Genomic DNA, 23,817 nt, shown 5'->3' with positions numbered 1-23,817 from the left:
ACTTCTGGCTTCGTCCCAAGACGTCATCCAGTTGGGAAATACCCGAAGGTTGTGGGAGTCGCCCCGTGCTTCAGTTTATTTCCAACCCTCGCAATGGCCGGATGCTCACCAGCCGGAAGTCTTTTGCTGCATACACCACGACCGAGGTGTTGAGAGCAGCCATCTCGTGGCTGGTCGGCAATGGAGATGGTATTATCGATTTGGGGAGCGTGAGTCTGTGGCGCTGGTGGTGCTGCTGTCACGGAGGCGACACGAGTTTAGGAAATTCAGTTTTGTGGGTTTCCTGTAGGGAGCACTGAAAGATCCTCCCTTCCTCTTTCTCCACCCTTTGTCTGTTGTCTCCATGTCCCCGTTCAACTCTTTCTACGCCGCTTTCCTTGAATGTGCAGCCGCCTTTACGGCCTCCCCTCTCCCCTTCTCTCCACCTCCAACTCATCTCCGTCGTAATCTCCTCCCCTTTGTTCAGGCTCTTCCCTTTCTTCCTCAATCTATGGATGGGGTTATTGTTTATCCGGCTCTTATACAAAAAATGGAGCTTATTTAGCCTTTGAATAGGATTTTGTTTTCTTTCGGTAGCGTGTTGCGCACCTAGGGAAGATCGAGCCACGTCACCGGTTCCCATTATCAAAATCTTTGTCAACTTGTCTCCCTCGGTAGGAATGCCTTTCCTTCTCCAGCAAGCAATTGTCTTCTCTCTCTCCTCCGTTATTTCTTCCGATGCGCTTTCTTAATCTCGCTTGCTGTGTGTCTCGACTCTATCATTCAACAAGGGCAAATTTAAAAATTTGCTTTTTTTCCTCCACTGCTTTACCACTATACCTCCTGCGTGGGTACTCGGAGTTTCATCTAATGTACTATTTGATGGGTCGCTTCCACACAGCACAAAGGCGGTAGCTATCCGAACGGTAAATTTTTCTTTCAATTTCGATAGATTCTCGAATTATTCTTGGCCAGCAGTAGCTAGTTTTGCACAGAACTTCAACATTAAAATCAACTGAGTGTCCTTGTTGGCACGTGTGCTCTGCTACTGCTGAACACGGGTGCCAACAAATAATACATTATTTAAATGCATGCCTATAAAGGGTACCATACTTCAATAGGGATTACCATTGGTACGGCTATTTTAATACACAATAGACAGGAAGGACAAGATCAAAATGCTCTCATTATGCACATGCATAATGTACGTTGACTCGGTTATCTCCCCCCCCCCCCCCCACTTTGCGCGAGAGTGTCACAAATCTGGCTGTCGCCTGATGAAGCTAGTTGTAATTACTGGCAAAACGTCGTACTCCGATTATAAATGTTGTGGCTTGGCTCTCCAAAGTACCAGTGACGAATTGGCTTGTTCTGTTTCCGTGACAACCCTTACTAGTTGGCTGTATCGAGTGGTGGCGGGTTTTAACGACACGTTTATATATGTACGCGATCTAACCCAAAAAACACCTCTATGGATGATATTGGGCCCGAAAGCCTACGTGTTAAACCAAAATAAAAAATATTTACAAAATAACAATAATTTCTAGTTTTCCTCATTCACATCGTGATTCGTATGAAAAGACATGAGATGATTGAGACATGTTAAATCATAAACTATTTATTAATATGTATACAGATAGTCCTCGACTGCAATGTCCTTGTCCACAAGCAAACAGCGTTAGGATAGCAGCCTCCTTTAAAAGTCTGAGTAGATTTATATGCTGTAGAAGACAGTTGACGAATCCTCGCTGCTTGATTCCTCCTCGGATCCCTTCAGCAGTGAGTCGTCACCAGTCTTCTCTGCCTGCTCATTCTCCATGTGGCACCGCTGGGGTGGGTGCAATACGCCAGGAGACTCCTTATGCAGTGAGCAGCGAAGCAGGCCCATCTCTGCCTGCTCATCCTCAACGTGGAATTGAGGCGATGGCGGTGAGCTGGGGGCATCGGTGAGGAGGGTGTTACGGAGACGGCCCAGCTCTGCCTGCTGCAGAATCGTCTGTACGACGAAGCGCTCACGGCGCATGCAGGCGCGCACATGGGATGGCGTGTCCGGGATGATGTATGCAATGCAGGCCTTCGTGAGTAACACCACGTGCTGCACACGTCCACACACAGGTAAAGGATTTTCAGTTTCAGGATTTGCATGTAAAGGGTGCTTACTAAATATAATATGGCAGCATCTCAAAGTGCTTTACATCTCAGGTCAACTATTCCGGGGACCTGCAGCCTAGGGATATTATATTGTTACGTCGTTTTTCCCAAATTAAATTAAGTCATTTGAGTAATTTTTGAACATTTGGCAAATTATACCGAGGCACTTTTTTTGAATTACTTAATGGGTTTTTTACGTTCACTATGCAGCAGGCAACATTTATGATGTGCAGTTAATGCACCCACCGTATTCACCTGGGCAGCCGCAAATTACCGCAACAATCAGCAAACACTTACACTCGGCCATGTCACCACTACAAAGATTCCCTGTGTAGCCTTTCACAGACTGAGACAAGTGCATCTATGAAGGTTCGCACAGTGCCTGTGGGGGTGGTGTGCACGTTTATCTTGCCAGTGATGATTTTCACACACTTCATCAAGTACTCATTTTAAGACAGAATCAACTTAAAGGAAGCTCAACACTGGTTCTAATATTTTCCACTGTTGTTGGCTGTGGCCAGAAATAGTACTCCGGTCACACAGGATTGGTAGCGCAGTTCACAAACAACAACGCAGCCGCTCCCCTTCCCACAAGCACACATGCTTACGTATGACAAATTGCATCAACAACATGAATCGTCTGCTGCATGATGAATGTGAGTATTGTATTACCACTATTATTTGTGATCTCAGAAATACTGTGCAATTGTGAGGTGTAATAGCATTACTGGCATTATCTGTAATGACCCATTGACAATGATCACGGTTTGCTCTGCTGACCTTAACAACTGCTCACAGATGAGTCTATACGATGGTGCAGTAGTGTAAGGCTTTGCACACTAGACTTGCAATCCAGAGGTCACGGGTGTGAATTGATCTTTGGTCGTGGGAGTGTAAACAATGGTGAAAGTTTTTTTTACATTCCACTGCCTCTATCCACCTAGCAGTGTAAATGGAATACATCCAGTCAATTGGTCGGCTGAGTTTGGTTCTGTCCAGTGTGGGAACTCCCACATCTTCCCAAGACGTCTGACCAGTGTGGAAGAGCAGTAAAAATACATCTTAAGGGTCTCTCTTGAGCTCCCTATAGCAGGAGCGTTTTTGCCATCAGTGACATGAGCAAGTAATTGGAGGGCTGTACCTTTATCTTTCAATGGGTTTATGAATGTGTGTGTGTCTGTGTGTGCATGTTGATGTGTACCTGCATGGCAATGACGAAGGCCAGCTTTGCCGTCAGTACTTGCCAGTACTGCTTGGTGACGGAGTAGGCTTGGGGATGATCCGGCGGGTAGCGATAACCTGGATACCTACACACGTACAACCACAAGCACGCATGGACTATATTGAGCAAAGTGCCTAGAAAGTAGAGTTGGCGCTAAATTGAACAAGTATGGTTGTGCACAAACGGTAAATGCGTTCACAGCCCTTAAAAAAATCCGCTTCTGAAAGAGGGCCTTCCCACAACGTGCAGCTTGTGGGGGCTCTTTTGACAATGGTTCACGCTGGTCCATGCCAGGTTGGTGAAGGCAGGGAGTACAGATAATGGGAGAGCAATATAGCACAACTGTTAATTTTGCTGAACTACCCACTGCTGACAACCTAGCTCCACAGTCGCCTACTGCACCTGCATTGTGCATGGTGATCATCAATCTAAGCATGAACAAGGCTCAAGCCGGCTTGACTTCCGGAATCTAAGATCAGCTGTATTCGTGGTGATTTGATCATAGTCAAGTAAGGTTATATTAAATATCGATCAATATGGTTATATTGATTATAGTTGTGTATGCCAGCAATTCAAAAACGTTAGAGAAAAGGGTTGGTAGATCGCATCAATTTCTTAACTATCTGTGCTGAGGTGACCAGAAGATGGCTGTAGACCAAGTGGTTTCATGTCTGTGTGAACCTTTAAGCTTCATTTCAATATCATGGGTTCTCCAGGACCTCTTATTGCATCCCACATGCATAAAACCACCTTAAACTGGAATCCCAATGCACGGTCTGCCTGCAAAGGGATCTTGAGACTCAATTAAGCAGTCGTGGATCGATAGATAAATAAATAACATTACTCTTTAGCAAGGTAACAATGAGCTAGAATTTATATCAATCTATTATTATATTTCTCTAAGTGGGACTTTGGTTGTGAAGCCATCCCACCCGTACCCACTGCTCCCCCCCTCCAATTCCCCCCCCACCCCCTTTACTGTCCCCACCCACCATGCACACTCTTCCCCCAACCCTACCACAACCCCTTACTACCCAACGAAGCCAAACCCTGTGTCCACGGTAAGGGGCAGGGCATAAACAGAGGTGGGGCCTAGGGGAAGTGTGGGTCTTAAAAGGAAAGTCACGGAGTGAAAAGAGGAAGAAAACGAGCCTAATCAGGAAGGGGCGGAGCCAGGAGGACGCCACACCCAGAAGGATGTCGCATCTACCTGGACAACACACCCAGAGATCAGTGCATCACATTCGCAGGGACGGCACCCCCGATAGCTGGGCATGACACTGAATGGCACAAACCTGCAGGTTGTGTGGATTGCCGGATCAAACCAGGCTGGCAGGATGTTGGGATAATTTTGCTCCTTGAAGTCGCTGATCTTGAAAATTGAAAAGCTGTCCTCCGTGTACCCATGCATTGTAGGCGAACCTGTGCCATACTCTGCTGAGTATCCATAATAATACACCAGGCGTGGGATGATGTCCGTTGTGAACGCCAAGATGCATGACTGTGGAATTAGCATACGGAGGCACAGCGATAGCGGTCACTTAGCATGCAATGATTTGACCAAGGCTTCTGAACATCTTACCTTGGCAATTACATTAATTTTCACAAATACAATTTGGGGGGTTGCTGCCAGAGTGAAATGGTTACCATATAAGGACTTGCAATCTGGCAGTCGTCAGTTCAGTCTCCTGACACAACAGTTGAAGCAATGGATCATTTTCTTAAATCTCCCCCACCTCTGTCCAATTAGCAATATAAATGGGTTCATCACTGTTTTAGCGCAGGTAATTCCACATCTTACAACATGTCTGGTCATCATGGAAGAGTAGGCCAAATACCGTGTAGAGGGGTTCTCTAGAGCTACCTTTAGTTGAGGCCCTTCTGCCAGCAGTGACATGAGCAAGCAATTGCAAGGCTTTACCTTTTGCGATTTTGGGAGAGAGTGGATAGGAGCGGTGGTGCAGTGATTCGTGCACTGCACTTTGAATTCAGCACACATGCAATTGACTTCCAGCTACGACTAACATCAGTGACAAGTGATACCCGAACCGCTCCTGGTCCCCCACTACACCTCTTCTCAAACCTGCCATGACCAGAATGGTGAAGTATGGTAAAAAGAACCCACACGGCTAACATGACATGTTATGTTGAGCGAGAAAGCGAGCGGACAATCTGGCGACTTACATTGGTGATTACAGAGAGGGTGGCAATGATACTCAGAATGTCGGCCCAGGCTCCAATTCCTCTTGCTCGCGAAACCACAGGCCTCCTCATCTTTGTTACGAGCTTCCACGCGTCGACCCGCACTTCGATGATGTTGTTCAGCAGTGCGAGCAATGGCGCAAGTGGAAATGATGCCACGAAGAGAGTGACAAACCCGAATTGGATAACTGGGGTATATTTTGAGAATGGGTAGGGGGGCAAGGATAGGATAATGAGTGAAACAGGATATAGACACACACTCTTAATGCTGTTATGTTGTGATTACTTTAAGCAAACAAAACATGTTTTCAATGCATTGAATGTGTTTTAGTCAAAGGAGACCCCAAAATATGATCACATTTTCGTATCATTTGTTCACAAAATTATCGTGTCCATTACATTGGCCACTGAGATGCGACCAGCCACTACCATCTTTAATGCTCAGCTCTGGTTCACCTGGGTTTCTTTTGCACCATTTTCCACCACTAGGTGGCTATAATAACTAGATCACATCCTGTATTGAGGACTCCATTAACCGTACCACACATTTTTAGGCATATGCACTGTGGCTGAAATGCCAACAAATCACAGCAGTTAACCACAGTGGACATGATGCACAAGAGTTTTAAATAAATAGTAAGGGGGAGAAACGTCAACCCAAGCTGACCAATGTAGCTGCATTGGTTAGCAGACAAGAGGAGCAAATATGTGCTCCTATTGTTTCTAAAACTTAACTCCGTACATATGCACATACACGCATGCTCAAAGACAATTGTGTTACAGTATATCCATAGATTGGTGCCTATGGCCAAATCACCCAGTATGCGTCAGATTTAATCAGATCCCAGAAGTTAAGGAGAGCTGAGCCTGAAAATTGGTTGGATGGGTGACCATGCAATAGTTATTGTGGGGTTGTGAGCAGCATAGGACAGTGCAGCAAATTACATTGTTGTATTGTACATCTAAGCTCTTACATCTGTGCTCCCTGCCTTCAACAACCCGAAGTGTGGGTAATTTCCCTCCCACAACAATGTCCGACAGATACACAGGGGCCGTACACACGTGCCTATATAGTCAAATGATACCCAATTGTGTGTTTTTTTATAATAAAGTAAAACGCGTTGACTCCATAGTGTGATCCTCTGAGCTCATTGTACCCATCTCGAGGTATTCATCAAAGAGTCCAAGTGGGCTCTGGGGCTGTAGGTCCATGTCTTGCTCCCAGCGCGTGTAGACAGCCTCAGGCCTTAGCTTGGCCCGACGCTGGGCCCACCAATTGCTGAACCATCTGGGGAATTGTGGAGGGAGGTACGCATGTGCAGACACAGAGACACCCTTACACACGTGCATATCCATTTGTTCATCAACACTAGGTTTGCTATTTCATAGCTTTCCACTGCGTTTTCAGGTTGTATCATGTGAATATCCCAAGCACGTGGAGCGAAACGTCAAGACATGCCAAACAATATGCGGTATGACACAAAACATGTCAGAGAGCTGTACAAAACAACTGCTAAAACCTAAGTAGTAGCTGTTTTTCATTTAGCCCGTTGTCAATCCACTACACTCTTTCAGTCATGGGAGTTGCTTGTCTAATATTATGAAACTATGTACAAAGCGTCTGATCGGAATATCGCATGATACTAACGAGGTGAACTTTGTCCACTTGACTGGTGTTCACTGCTTAACCAGTGCACACTGCTAACAAGCTGTCGACCCGACTTTTCGCTGAATGCGTTTTCACACAACACATTTGCATTGTAACATGGTTCTTATATTTGGGAAAACTTTTCACACAACGTGGAACGTGTCCATTATAATGTGGAATGCACACTGTTAAAACGCCGAACGCGGCAATTATAATGCTTTCCTGAGCAGTCGACGATGAACGACTGTCTTGAGTTGCGCGGCTGAGCAGTTTGATACAGGATGCCGAATGATACAGTAACACGGCAGCCTAGCCTGAGTTGTTTATCCCACTTTGGAATGACTGCAGGTTGAATGTACTGTGAAAATGTGATTAACTCAGTAATTCCTTGCTTTGCGCGTTTTTACTTCAGGCGGAAATTTTCAGGAACGCATCTACCGCGTTACACGAGGAAACGCCGTAATCAGACTTCACAGCTTTCATGTGTTCATGCGATACTTACGGGATGATGACCTCCTGAAAATTGCCAACCATCTGCTTCACTACCATGATGACAGTGAGTTGAGAAGTCAGTTCAAAGAGACAGCCGTTTGGGGGACACTGGAGGGGGGATGGGGTGGAGAATAGATTCAGGTTAAACACTGAAGATATGAAATATTGGGTAATACATATATGGATACCACACATCATTTCTAATGATCCTCTCACATTCTTCTCTTCAGTCAATTGCACACTGCAAAAGTGACGGCTCCATATGTTAGAGGGGACAGTGATTAAGAATATCAATATTCTCCAGATTATAAGAAACACTTTCCCCCTCCCCCTCATGTATTTTAAATAAAGAAAATGGTGGCGCATCTGATGTTTTGTTTGTTGTCCTTCCCCCACACATCCGATGCAGACTGTGTACGGTGCAAAATAAGTTCAACACACAACATGCATACTGCAGTTGGTGTTTAGTATCAGGTGAGTTTAATTCCAGAGCATCGTCTAGTAAATATAATAATCGTAAAACATGAAATTAAGTTGGTAGAAAACACAGAGGCACTTAAATAATAAGCTGTATTCTTTATCCTTTATCTGTATTGTTTTTGAGAGGATTTCAATCAATGAATCGCCCTCGTGACGATTTTCTGCAAATCTGCAGCAGAAGTAGGCACCTTAATATAACACCAAATATACTCAAGTCTGCCTTCAAACAGAAACATGAGCAACAGGGGCACATTTTGGGCAATGGACTTTCTTCCGAGCATAGACTGCAAATACTCAGGGTGACTCTGAATGGCAATTATGTAAATGTTAAACTACGTGTCATTAACACTGTCTTAATGACATTGATTTAACGTGTGCACAACGCAATGCTGCTTAATTCCTTACTCCAGAATTCGTTCTTGATATATTACGGGGCCGTTCTCTAACACAACGTGCTCCACTGCGCCACAGTCAGTCATAGGTAGTGGCTAAATATATCCTTGAGGGGGTCTGAAATACTGTACATTTTTAAGGATGATCAAATATATAATTTTAAATAAATGGCGTTTGATAAATACGGTATATAATTGAAAATGTCCAATGAGAGACCACAAGGGTAGTACTTGCAAAGTATGTGATAAACTAACACCCTAAAGGTAACTGGGTTACCAATTGCATCAGTCTAACACGTGTTCTGCTCGTGGTGACCTCGTGCTCTCTCAAGTCTGGTTTCGAAAACTTTTTTACTCCGGAGACTGTGTTAATGCTAGAGCTGGTGACCAGGTGTGAAGACAATGAGGCCTTTTAGAGTTCCAAAAGAAAGAGTCCTTATTTCGACATTTCACCAACAGCACGGTGTGAAGACAATTGTTGGGAAAAATATCAACTACAAAAGTAAAACATAAAAATGTTGTACAAACAGCATAGAAAAGACAGGGCCAACCCCTCAGATCTACACACCTCCTCGATTCTCCATTTTCCAAAGTAAGTGTAGCTTCCGGGGAAGCCGATGAATTTCCCTTTGAAAAATGCAATGTAGAAAGACGCCGAGTAGAAGTTGACGAACTGAAATAAGAATTTCTTGAACGTCAGCCGATACTCATATTCTCCTTGCGTCTTGGGCATCTCTGTGGGTATGATACAAAGGCACACAGGGACACAGACATCAAACAGGGCAATCGGTTTTGATGTTACTTACATAGTTTCTGGCACACAGGCTACGAAAAGCCACTGATAATGATGCCGCATTGAGGAATAGCAACATTTCACAATGTGACGTGCTTTGATATCCATTAAAATGAATTTGAAGATCAAAAGTGAATTTCAAAGATGTTGCTGGGGAATGAGTGACAGTGGACAAGTTGTTTACCAGGTGTTGTTCACCACATTCACCCTGTGGAGTGTCCTTCAGTCTCCATTTGCAATTAAGCCATTTACACTGTCCGTATGATGTCTGAAAGCCAGTGCACTTGATTTTCAAATATCTTTAAGGTGTATTAAATTTCGATTTAAAGCTTTCGTGACTGCAAGGATTAATTTTCTTTGGTTCTTTCGGTAAAGTCACGTAGAATGAGAATAAAATAATAAATTGATAAAATAAAATAACACAATAATATTCTCACGACGCTTCGGCCACAACACAAGCGGCCTTCATCAGGTGAAGGGACGAGACTGTCTGGAGGACAGCGCTAATTATCATGGGTCACCTTTCAGAGGGGGTGCAGGCTTCAGCAGGATAAATTACTAATAAAGGGCTCAGTAGCGGGCAACATGACCAACACAAGCAGAGAGCTGTTTGCTGGCTAGAAGGTAGCAATGCAGCAGTGAGGGTCAGCCCACAATTACATTCAGTGATTCAATGGATCGAGAGGTGAAATCAGAGCGCTAAGTTGGCACCATTGAGATCCTGGGTTTAAATCCAGGCAGCGACCTCTGGTAACATGTGTTCTCAAGTGCAGTAAATTAATGGCTTCAGGACTATTACTAATGATGGCATTACATCTGTAACATACACCATTTGGTTCATCACTTAATTTGGTGAAATTTTAGTTGTGAGAATGAGCAATTTGACTGTTACGAGATTAACATTATATTCCGTAGCAGTGTGGATTGAAAAGTGCTTCCCTCTAATGTGTGAACCAGAGTTCACTTGAATGAAGGGTCTCAGAGGTAGCTCACTTCTAGGGCCATTTCATGACATTAAGGGTTGCACTGGTCTACAAGAGATCCCATTGGATACTTCATCTCAAGACACGATTCTGATAGCCCAATCGGAATGAAACTGGAGGAAAAATTTAACAGAGTTCTGACAAAAACAGGCAGTAGTTGAACAAGTGATTGGATGATGCACTGATGCTGCTATTCATGGCCTCATGGTGCAAGGTTAAAATCATGATGACATTTTACAGCGACAATATTTACCATGCACAACATTTATCCAATCTTCAAATTTACATGTGTTCTCTGGTGGCGTATAATAAAATAAACATATGCAAACCGTGATGGTGATAACACCTACCCAGATCAGTGAGGACGAGGGCCAGCTTGTCGTAACCTTTGTTGAGTAGTAATATGATTACGATGTTGAGGATGGAGGCCGTGATGGTGGTAACCATATCAGGTGTGAGTAGGGCACCGATCACCTTGATCTTGGTCACATGATTGGGGATACTCGAGGAGAGTATGCCAAAGATGGACAGGCGGTAAACAACCACACCCAAAATTGCAGCAAGAATCAGGAGGATCTGCCAGTAACACAAGAAACACAGAGGTGGGTGAGATTTACAGTCTTGTAGCTCTTTTCCACTGTATAACCAAGCCGTGAGTTAGCTGTGCCAAGCTAGCCTGGTGTGACTCAGGAGGTGCCAGTTCGTTTGTCTACTGCAGAACCAAATGACTGGCAAAACGTCGTACTCAGATTGTAGATATTGTGGATTTGCTGTACTAGTAACGAATTGGCATGTTCTGTTTACGTGAACAACTTTACTAATTGGCTGTGTCGGGTGGTGGTGGGTTTCATGGCATATATTTACGCGATCTAACCCAAAAAAAATATTATGGATGATATTGGTCGCGAAAAGCTTACATGTTAAACAGAACCTGAGCTGTTTCGCTAACATCACACACAATGAACGTGTAATGGTAACGTCACTTGGTCAAATGTAGAAAATGATGCAATGTTATGAAAGGAATTACTATCCCTGGCCCTGCTAGACCTCGAGCCAGGTTCAGATGTGAAGTTGAGACCAAAAGCTACAAGGCCAAGGTGAGGCCAAGGCGGCAGCTTTTTAGGCCACAATCAGTGTCAAGGTCACTCAAGGTTGGGTGCGCTAGTATGAGGCCAGTGTCAAGGTCGGTACCTCTAAGAAACCTCCTCGGACTGAGGCCACACACTCAAGGCCAAGGAGCTGAGGACATGTTTTTCATCTGGCCTTAAGGCCGAGTACTGGTCTTGAGAAACCCAAATCGAGGTTGACAGGAGCAGGTGGATAACATGATATGGCTCATGAGGTATTCATTGCCTTGGGGCAGCAGTAGATATTTCAGGTGATTGGATTGACAAAGGGCTGTAAGTTATATGATTATGCATGTATCTATACCCCCACTTGTAATCACTCAATGGATCACACAGGAGGAACAACATAGTTTGAGAGCGATTCTGACTGGGGGAGCAGCGTGTGGAGGTTGGGATTGGGTCAAGTAAAAATATATATGTATAACCCGTATATGAATCCACTGCTGGATGGTGGCCTCCCCAAACCTGTGCAGGTTGTCAGGGTTATTTTCCCATACTTCACCATGCACACCAGTACAGGTTGGTAAAGGATGGAAGCATGAGAATGCAGTTCTCTGTTGGCCACAAGGTAGCTCTGCAGCAGCCTACAGTCCATTTTGTGCATGATGGTTACCGATTCGTGCAGTACCCAGGCTCAAAACCTGCTTCGCCTCCAAGATGAGGCACATAGCAGGTGACTTGACCATAGCTCACTGGATCAGGAGAAGGGGTTCAATGTTGCTGTTGAGTTGGCGGACTCACCCAGAACAACACCATGATCCCAGAGAGGCAGTAACGGAACCTCAGTATCCTCTTAGGCATATGAGGCTCCTCCTCCTGCACTCACAATGCACGGACATAGACGGAAAAGCATTTGTATATAGATTAGTCTGTAGGAGTGACCAATGTTAGTGTGAGCCGTTAAGGTTGACTGATGAACCATTATTTGCTTTCCCCACTACTAGTTAAGCATGCGATGATATAAAGGAATGGATTTGATGGTTCTGATGTCTGAGAGTTGAGCTGGCAGCGCTGAGATTCATTGGCTTGAATCCAGGCAGCTGCCTACAATTAAACCAAGTAGTAAGCCGATCAGCCTGGTCACCAATATTACATTTGTTTCTTTTCTTAATTTGGCCAAATTTCACCTTTCAGAATAAAAAAAGATTAGTTTGACCATCATGAACATTTCTTTGTAGCAGGGCTGATGGGAAAGGGCCACCCTCTAGTGTGTGTTCACTTGAAGGGATCTTAGAAGTAATTATGTAACATCTGCTTGAGCAAACCTTTCCATAACATAGAGTTCCAAATGGACATTGTTTCATAACGATTCCGATAGTACAATCGGGATAATATTGGGAGGAAAACAAAATTGAGCAAAGGCCAACAAATATGTTAGAAGAAAAACTAGGAAAACAGTGAACAGTTACACATGCAACATTACAAAACAGAGGTGTGTGTGTGCAATGAGGTAGTCGCCGTGGTGACAGCAAAAAGCATTACCATGGTGATGATGTTACATTTCGTGGTCGTGCAGCGAGCCAGGTACTCGGGCCGGATGGGGTCTCCCTCCTGCGCCGCTGCCGTCAGGTCCCAGCGGTATGCGAGTGATGCCTGGCGACGCTTCCAAAATTCCAGGAACACCGTGGCTGTTGCGACACACCACACGGGGAGGATTTACTTTGAAAAGTAATTTGACTATCGATTGCTCAAGGGTTCAAAAGTTACCTAATGTAGTCTGTTAAATGTAATGTTCAAAGTAACTTCATTAGTATTTTTTTTGTCTTTCATAAATACCTTTATTGGCTTTTTTTGGTACATTGCCACAATTTTATCCCACTTGCACCATGAGTGGCACGGCATGAGATTGAGATTTCTTTTGGATCTATAACAGAGCAGTGCTGCTCTTCGTGTTACAAAACGTTACACAAAAGCGAATGTCACAGAGCTACCTCTGTGATCTCTGATCCACATAGTAGGGGTAGCTCTTTCCCAACTGCTTTGCCACGGAGAGGAGCGTTTGTTACGTGATAGTCAAGCTAACATTTTTATTCTCAGAGCTGGAATGTAGCCAAATTAAGTACAGAAGCAACTTCAACATTATGGATTTTTTCTATTTGTTGTGCAGATATCGGTGATTGAGTTGAGACCATCATCTCGCTATAATTGAAAAACTTGTTTAATCGCAGGTGGCCACTTTCATTTCAACACAGAATCTCAGCGGCGGCAACGCAGCACTCTGAACTCTGAGCCACCTGGCCACTTTGTATTTTTCATGGAATCGCCTTGGGGTAGCGCATTCGTTGCTTGTTGCAGAGGTTCGTGGTTCAAATTATGTGGCTGCCCTGATTAATATTGCCGGTGTATTAATTACACAAAAATACACACCATCTGCTTCACAGTGGACATTAAAGATTATCGGTTATCATTCGTAAGAGTAGGACAATGTGTACAAGTCATGGTCCAAATGTGCCCTCATTGAGCAGTGGGTTCATAATAGGACTGTCAGGATCACTGCATACGAACATTGCAAGACATGATGGTACTGTATATGGTTGTACGTATGTATGTTGAACTTCTTTAACACTGTACGTGGCCAAATGTGCTCATCATCATTGCAAACATGTTGATACTTGTCACTGTGTCTGGACAATGTGTGCCAATGCTTAGAATCACTTACCCCAAAGTCCCATGAAAACTGCGAAGAATATGGTGACCGGATTTTCATACATGTGTGAAGTCTGCAACGGCACAATCAGAGGTGTTAGTCACAATTAAACCTTAAATCTTAGCATCCACGTCTTTTCAATATCAACAGCAGGAAAGTAACGATGCATCGATTGATTTTTAAGTTAAAATAGATTAATCACTCATGAAACATCCATTAAATTGTGGAGATGACAATGCTCTACAATGTCTGATATTATAGTGCTATTCATGTATCAAACAAATCTGTATAAATGTGACAGAAAGAGCAAAATAAGCAATGGGCAGTTCCATGATTGTGGACATACATTTCAGACACTTTAAAGTGAATAATCATTATTTCGGCATGACATGTCAACTAATTAGCACTGAAATTCAGATTTCAAAATACTTTGTCCACTTGTATTGATCGTGGAGAAATACTCATGAAATACATCGTGTCGGATTTACTCAAAGTAACTTTTGCACTCCCGCTGGGATGTGACGATGCATTCATTTTCATGTATTTGTCTAACCATCGACTTAGTCCATTAAAATACCCTATTTGCTAAAACTATAACTAACTACCTTCAAAATGATCACACGTGTATTATTAGTATAATATTTTTTTAACACCCACACGAATGGCAGCATAGTGTTTAGCATGATGTGCTGCAATCTAGTGATCATGGTTAATGTTAATGATACAATCTCAGCAATGTGAGTTGGCTTTGTGATAATGATGCACATCACCAATAACCAATAAGTATCCTTATTTAGAGGGAACATCGATGGTGTATTTGTGTGATACCTTCGCAGTCTCGCAGGTATCATTTAGCCTCCAAAAGGTGCATTTTTGGTCACACTGGGGACACATGACCAAGGATCCTCCGATGGTGTTGTTGCATATTTCTCCACTGCACACATAGACACGCACGAACATAAACACACTAATGGGCATAATACACTTGGATGAGAAATATAATTTGCCTAAAGGTCATGCCACCTTTGAATGTGTCATACCCTCCCTTTAAACAAAGTCAGACTAAATTATGGGTTCCAACGTCGAGCATTTTCCAAAGTAAAATGTATTTCCTGATGTTTAATTATAATTTTCGTTGATATCAGTGGTGTAACATCTCTATGTATTGATTTCCAGGGGTGTTTACAGCCCTTTTATCAATCCACTTCTGGCTGAGGGCCTCCCCACACCTCGTGGGTCATGAGGGCTATTTAATTCTAGTCATCCCACACTGGTCAGTACGGGTTGAATATGGGAAGCGAAGACTCCAGACACAGAGTACAGCAATGTATTTCCTGCACTTGCTCCCCGCTGTCCGTCATGCAGCTCCACAGAGTCTATGTGTGTAAGTCGTATTATAAGGATACGTTTCACATTTAAACATTTTGGATTTGAATATGTTTTGCTTTTGATTTTCGGATTATTTACAATTCGTAAGAATGTACAATATATTCATGTGAACAAGAGTGACGAAACCCGATGCCACGTGATACGTGTCGTCGTGAGTGACGTCACAATGGGCGATGTCATGTTTTCTGAGCAATCCAAAACAATGTTTAATTTTCCCTGGATTGTCCGAAATATTGTAGCTAGGCTTGATTTTTTGGATTTACTTTTAGAAACAGAGACATTTGGAACATATATACATATACAATATATTGAATGTACTATATTTGTACTGTATATGTATATAAACTGTATGAGATTGTATATATGTGCATATGTACTTTAATAGTGAAATGTTAAAGATGTGGCCCTGAAATTGCTTGCTCATGCCACTGCTGGTGGAAGGTCCTCCACTAAAGAATGCTCTAGATTGCCCATCGAGATGATATTTGGCCTACTCGTCCATGATGGCCAGACGTCTTGGACACGGTGGGAGTACCCACATTTTACCCCATCACATCTGAACTGCCAATCATCTAACTGCGGTGTCTCCGTTTATACTGCTGAGCATATGTGGGATAATTGAAGAAACCTAGCCATTATTTCAGCTGCCATGCCAGGCGATCGCACTGGAAATCTATAAACTGCAATTCTAGAAATGTAACTATTACACCATGGCAGCATCCCATGGGATTGTATATAAGTGTATATGTATGTCTATATGTACTTTACGTGTATATGTACTTGTGTATAGCCTTAGTAGGTGCTTTCTGATACTCATTGTTCAGTCTGTATTGCTATACAGGAGATCTGTGTGAGTTCTACATCTGACACATGAGTGTATGTGTGTGTGTGTTTGTATGCATTTGTCTGTATGCATGTGTCGGGCCAGTACCTAGTGATGTCACGGTCCTTGCTGAATACTCCAAAGAAAAAGGAGATCAGGCCGACGATTGCAGCGAAGATCAGCATCTTTGTGTAGAAGCCGAGCCATGCAAAATAGAGCCCCACTTGCTCCCCGAAGTATGACCTGTGCCGACAACATCACTCGCACACACAGCGCAAACATCACCAACCGCACATGGCACCAGTGGTGTAGCTATCGAATATGTAAGCAAGGACCATGGGCTGGAGGGAAATGTGAAGAGCAGGGAAGGCATGGGCAAATGCTATTCTGGAACTCCATTTCCCCAGCCATCTGTGCTATCAACTCCCAGCTAGCATTCAAGTCCAGCCTTAGGACCTTTCTGGACAGAGCACGTCCCTAAGAGGTACGATGGCCTGTGGTCGAGACTAAGAATGATGTGGCAGTCAAGAGAAGGAATGCGTCTGAGAGGATGTGCACCACAGAGATTTAAGTAATGAAATCAGCATGTGTGCAGGAGCCACATGGATTGTTGCATCAGGAGACTGGGAGAGATGGCGAAGGCTTGGGGAAGTCTTCATCCAGCAGTGGATAGGGCATGAACTTACCGCACAAGGTCAAGAGGCTGCTCCTTGAAAGAGCGCCCGGCTCTCGCCCACTCCCGTCGCAGCGTGTTGCGGTCGCCCAGCGTGTTCGGGTTTTTGGTGGGATGAACAGACTCACTCTGACATGGGGAAAGCAATTGTTAGTCACAAACACTGCATGGACATTCACAAATTACCAGCTCCACCCCCCCAAAACTCTGCCGTGGCGCTGCTGTGGTGTAATGGTGTTGCACACTTGCACACTGCACTGGACATGGGAACGACAGTTAAAACAATGACCACGTTTCTTAATCACGCTGCTTCTTCCCAGCAAGCAGTGTAAATGGGTGCACCCACAGTTAATCTATTGGTTGTTCACGTGTTGTGGGATGAAGTGTGGGTACTTCTAATTCTTCCAAAGACTTCTGTCCCACGTGAAATAGTCGGCCAAATACCCTTGAGAATGGCTCTCTAGAGTGCTCGTGGAGTCCTTTCCAATGCATGGATATTGAACTTCTTTTGCACCGTATGTAGCCAACCATGCAAATCAGAGGTGTGTTTAGTGAGCTGGGGAACCTGGACACCTATGCGGCGCATCTCTGTGGGACACTAATGTTAAGTATGTGGTAAGCTTTAGACTATGCAATAGCGTCCTAAACAGGTGTGCAATTCAGGTGTTGTACATAGGCCTCCCGTAAGGTGTCAGTGTGCCCTCCACCCCCTACCCCCCCAACAACTTACGTCATGCAGTGGATAGGCTGCAGTATAGCAGCCATTTTCAATCATTTGGTTGATATTTAATATGTTCGTGCTGTCTTGTGGCATGGGGTTTTGCAGCATGTAGTGGACCTGTGTGAGCACACATGACACACATGACAAACATTACATGCATGAAACATAGGGCTGGGTGGGTAAGCTATTATTGACTCACTCCACTCTGAAATGTTTCCCCCTCTCCAACCACCACCAGCCTACACAGTTATAATGGGCCCACAACTCTTATTGAATCCCGACTCGGAAAGGTCCATAGAACACTCCAAAAACTGAAGCAGATATGTACTGATTTCAGCAAGTACAATATCCAGATTTCAAGGAGACATTTTATGCATGCTTCCCATGCACAAAGGCAATTTATTCAGAATACAATACTATCAAAACCCCAAATGCCCATAATATTGGCTCGACAGGATACCTGCTCACCAAGAACCATATCAACAGTAGTCTTTCATTCTTTTGTTGTGCAGGGGAGAGTGATTGAGGGGACGTGGTTATATAATGTGGGCAGGACTTACAAAGGGTGGGGCTGCTAGCTCACCATGTCTCCTGGTTAAGCATCCCAAAAATTTGGTAGCTTTCTCTACAGGGACACATATTACCACAACCCCTAAATCATAAATCCAGGCATTCTTAATAAACCATAATGATTTACACTTCTAACCACATGTCACTCAGAGATCGCAAGTTGCGATACAGAGCTGAAAACTTTAATTAAAATGATAAAAACACGACAAAACCCTATTAAATTAACTTGTTTTTGCAAAAAAACCACCTCATTCTGGCATTATTTATACAGCATTATTGATACAAACGTACGATTTGGCTGCGTACGGCCGGTGGGATGAGGACGTCATGATCCTTTATAGGATAGATGTCCTGCTGCGAACGCCGGTAGGGTGCCGTGAAATAGTCCGGTTGTTTGGGCACGGCTCCCGGCTTCAGGTGGTGAATATTTCCCAGGTAGTGAAGAGGCCCACTGTCTGAGCCTGACACCTGGGGGAGGTCGCTCTCCTTGAGTGGCACCTGTTTGATTTTAAATGTATTAAACCCTTTGCCTCGAACACATGGAATCATCATCAGCCAAAATCAGTCCACGAATGGATGAAGGTCTCCCCAAGTTGTTGCAATCTATACAAGTCCTATAATACAACAAGTCCTTTAATACAAGTCCTATAATACAACAAATCCTATAATACAACAAGTCCTATAATACAACGTTCTATACAAGTCCTATAATACAACAAGTCCTATAATACAACAAGTCCTTTAATACAAGTCCTATAATACAACAATTCCTATAATACAACAAGTCCTATAATACAACAAGTCCTATAATACAAGTCCAATAATACAACAAGTCCTATAATACAACAAGTCCTATAATACAAGTCCTATAATACAACAAGTCCTATAATACAACAAGTCCTATAATACAACAAGTCCTATAATACAACATTCTATACAAGTCCAATAATACAACAAGTCCTATAATAATACAAGTCCTATAATACAACAAGTCCTATAATACAACAAGTCCTATAATACAACAAGTCCTATAATAATACAAGTCCTATAATACAACAAGTCCTATAATACAACAAGTCCTATAATACAACAAGTCCTATAATACAACAAGTCCTATAATACAACAAGTCCTATAATACAACATTCTATACAAGTCCTATAATACAAGTCCTATAATACAACAAGTCCTATAATACAACAAGTCCTATAATGCAACAATTAATATGCCAAAAGCCTCCACTGCATATCCCACCCACTCTTCAAGTTGTCCCACCAATATCCCCAGTCATGAGCACACGCACATGAGCCAATCTTATCTCGCCATCTCTATGATATACATCATCTTGGGCACGTTCTCTCCTTCTGCTGCCACTCCAATGTCATTTTCGGCCAGCAGACATCATCCCTTCAAGCAACGTGCCCTTCCCGAGCCCATTCACTTTTCTAAAAAGAGTCAATATGTTGCTAATATGCATATTTTTCCAAATGTACGTTTTTCTAATCCGTTTGTATATTTACGTCTCTCGATATCTCGTAATGTCAGTGCTACGATTATTATCGTTGAACGTCATACATTATAATCATCACAATCATCACCCTCACCATCATACTCTGTATCACATGCATGATCATCGCAATTATCATCACAACCATGATGAATCTTCACAAACATTATTGTCATCACATTCATTATCACCATCATAATCACAATCATCACCACAATCATCATCACAATCATCGGCATCATCATGATCATCATTACAATGACCATCAGAATCTTGCCTGGATGTGTAGAATCTCGGCATAGGTGGTGAGTGGGTTCCATGGCGCGTGTACTTTCACAAAGGTGGTGCGTCCGCTCACCGACTCCTAGTGGATGGCACGAAGTTCATCGTCAGACTCTAGATGAGTGCATTTAGTTGTATTTATTAGACTTTGTTTGACCAGGTGAGAGTTCAAGGGAACCGGATGGTCTCATTTGGAAGAGTGTCCACGGCCGCGTGGATTTTCGTGCTTGTGTCACGTGTTGTTAGCACCTCGTGCCGATCAACATGTGGCACAACCCAAAAGCAAATTGCATAATGTACGTGCAGTTATCGAACACTTATTACTACAGTATAAATAGCTGGCATGCCACATTAAGGTGGAGACTGTTATACCCTCCAGTATAAATGGGTAAGCCACAATTAATCCATCTTAAGATTGTGCATGGTGGGGTAAAGTATGGGTATTCGCTATCTCTTTCAAGACGTCTGGCAAGCATAGAAGAGTAGGCCATATACCCTCCAGCGGGGATCTTTAGCGCTCCTACTCAAGGAATGTATGCCAGCAGTGATATTATGAAGCAATCACAGTCTAACACCTTTTTATTTGTATACAGTGTCTGTCATCTATAGCAGAGAGACACGCAGGAAACTTACCTCCTTGGGTTCAATCTCGAGATCTAGCCCCATCTTCATCAGGCTTGCCTGATATTCGGTCCTCTTCTTCTGTCAAACAAAATTGACCATCTGTGTTATACATTGTTCTCAGTTGTGTCACTGTGGGAGTCAAGTCAAGAGGTGAGGAAACTTCTTGAACTCTTACAGTGAGTAGAGCCTCACATGGGAATCAATCAGAGAACGGCTCTGCAAAGTAGCATCACTGAACTGCTTCAGTCGGTGTCACTTCAGCAGACCTTAATAAAATAAAAATTTGCACAGCTCTTTGTCAATCAACTGTTTGAGTTCACCTTATTTGTTACAGGGATGGTCTCACTTAGCTAGTTGCTTTGCTATTTTACAAGGGAGATAGATCCATTGTGCGTGGGTACAATAGCAACAAAATAAACAAAAACATCAATATTGCAGAGAATGCATACTGGGTACTTCAGCACTGTTGTAATAGTTTTCCATTTGGCAGTTAGAATGTGGATATTACATGTATCCTGTAAGTTATGTCTGGGTGTCGGTGTTTGCAATATGAAAGTGGTGTATTTATTTAGGAGTTGTGGATGGAGTGTGATACGTAACGATAATTGATTGTTGTTCGCCAAAGCAGTGAGGTGTATGGTTCAGGGTATGGATGTGCGAGTTGAGTGATGGGAGTCTAGCGTTCATTGACTAGCGTGGTCTGCAGTTGACGATACAGTTTGATAAAGGATGTATACTGTGGATTTAAAGACTCGTATGGAGGTGGCAGGGTGACTCAGCAGTCAGAGAGCTGAGCTGGCACCACTGCGTCAAACCTAGGTTTAGAGGCGTGTGGTGTTGCACGTGGGGAGGGGTGATAATGCTGGGTGCAGGAAGGTGGAGCATTATTTGTAGGTTCCTCGTTCTCACCTGATTGTTGATGGCGTCCTGAGAATGGACCTCATCATCGAACGCGAGGATGAAATCGATCCGACGGACTCCATCGCAAAAGTAGACAGTGTCCTACACGCAAAGGCAAGCACACACACGAATATGAGAGATGTAATAGCTTATGCATGAAATGTATATTTATTCATAAGCTCATGATACATGTATTAGGACATAAGTTAATCTGCTATTTGTATGCAAGTTGTTTATTGCTATGATGATGTACTAGTTTACCCAGGAAAACCTCAATGAGTTTACATTTTTATTTTCAAGGAGGGTCCTACCAAGTTCTGTTTTTTTGCAGTCGAGAACGAAGTTGCTTAGTTTAATTCCAATTGAATAATTTGCATGTATTTTTTCAGCATTGGTACGTTTGGCCAATACCAGTTACACTGTGTCATTTAGCTATGGGAGGAAACCAGAGACCTGGAGAAATATGTACACAAAGCATCTAGTCCCTGTGCATTATACAAAAAACATCAGTATTTTCTAAAGTGCATTGTGGTAATGCTATCTTAAACCACCATCAAAATAAAGTTGAGCAAATGTGACAGACTAACAGCAGCAGTGATGCAGTGATATGCAACTGTGGACCGGTGTAATCCTCATTCGGACTCATCAGCACAGTATAGTCACCAAAACGCACTGCTGCAAAGGCTGGAAATCTATAAATGAGGAGCAGCCATGTCTACACTTTGGGGCCCATTAGTTGGCGAATGCAAACAACTAAATCTGTAAATACCAGGAATCTCCCATCTTTGACATTAGCCAAGTTAATTTATAGGCTGTGCAAATCCACGTTGTGCCGCATCGTACCTGGGCCAGGGTAGATTGAAATGATGACGTCGAAAAGTCTTGTGGCACCGTTGAAGGCTGAGCCTCATGCCCCTCCGCTCCCTCCTCCTCATTCATTCTCTCCACGAGCTCTGCATAGGTAATGTGGGGGTAGAGGGTTCATTGCATTAGGGACAGGGGAGGCAGGTGCAGGGATGGGAATGTCGGTAAAGAACCGCACATGGTACTCATGTGTAAAGCTTTCTCATAAATGTCGACGCTGCTCCAGTGTGAGTACACCTGTGGTATAAAGTTGTATTACCATTAGGGGACTTTTACCCCATTGAATATCGTACACTTTAACAAAGCCGTGCCCAGCATGGTCAGACACAAACCAGGGCAAAAAATATTATTTGGAATATGCAAAGTCATTTTTGCCCTGACAGCTTGTCAGCTATACTCTTTGGTTCTTTCGGTAAAGTCACGTAGGTGGAAAAAAAAATAGAAATAGAAATAAATCACGACGTTTCGAATGCAACATAAGCACTCATCATCAGGTGTGACAACCACAGCAAGGAAACTGTTTTACTGAAGTGGGAGAGAAACCAGGGTTAGGGCAGTTAAATAAGTCAGAGAGGGGGAGAGTGGGGGGTGAATGGGGCGAGGAGTGCGAGCGCTGCAAGCGCTGCAGAGACGCTGAGAGTAAAAAAAGAGGCAACATAATTACTGCCAAGATGGAAGCTTGTCAGCTTCTGCGAGAGCTTCCCCGTGACCACACAGATCATGGTGGTTACTTGACCACATTTCAATTGAAGTGCTGTCGTCCTGACAGTTCTGTTCCTTCATCTGAAGAAGGCCACTTGTGTTGTGGCCAAAACGTCGTGATTTTTGTTGTTTTATTTTTTACCTACGTGACTTTACCCAATAGAACCAAAGAGTATGGATCCTTGCAGTCACGAAAGCTTCAAATCCACATTTCACCACTCTGGTTAATGTGGGTTGGTGAAGACGTATAGTATGTATAGTACAACCAATTTTGATGGACTGCCCTTTGCTGCCCACCATGTAGCCCGACACTACACTTTTAGACCTGTTATGCACTATCCTGGCTCAAACCCTGCTGAGCGTCCGATTAAAACACTGACGAGATCTCAATATTTAAAAGTGGCCCAAAGCCCCGTCATAGCACGAACATTACACTTTACCTATCTCAACAAATGTGGACATCATGAATCTTTGGTCTAATCTCAGATCTTGTGAGTTAGAACTCGGGGGCTCCTCATGCACAGCCAGCCAAGGATAACTCCCCGCTATAGTGACGTCACAGGAAAAGGACGTGACGTCACCTAAATATGGGCGTGGTCAAAAGCGGCCCCATCCCCCGCTCTTCCCGACCTTGCTTCCCCCCTTGCC

The sequence above is a fragment of the Petromyzon marinus genome, chromosome 11 (assembly GCF_048934315.1).
Source record: "Petromyzon marinus isolate PM22_M1 ecotype Great Lakes invasive population chromosome 11, UKy_Petmar_22M1.pri1.0, whole genome shotgun sequence".
Lineage (NCBI taxonomy): Eukaryota > Metazoa > Chordata > Hyperoartia > Petromyzontiformes > Petromyzontidae > Petromyzon > Petromyzon marinus.
The sequence above is the reverse complement of the archived record's forward strand: the minus strand, read 5'-3'. Positions refer to the sequence as shown.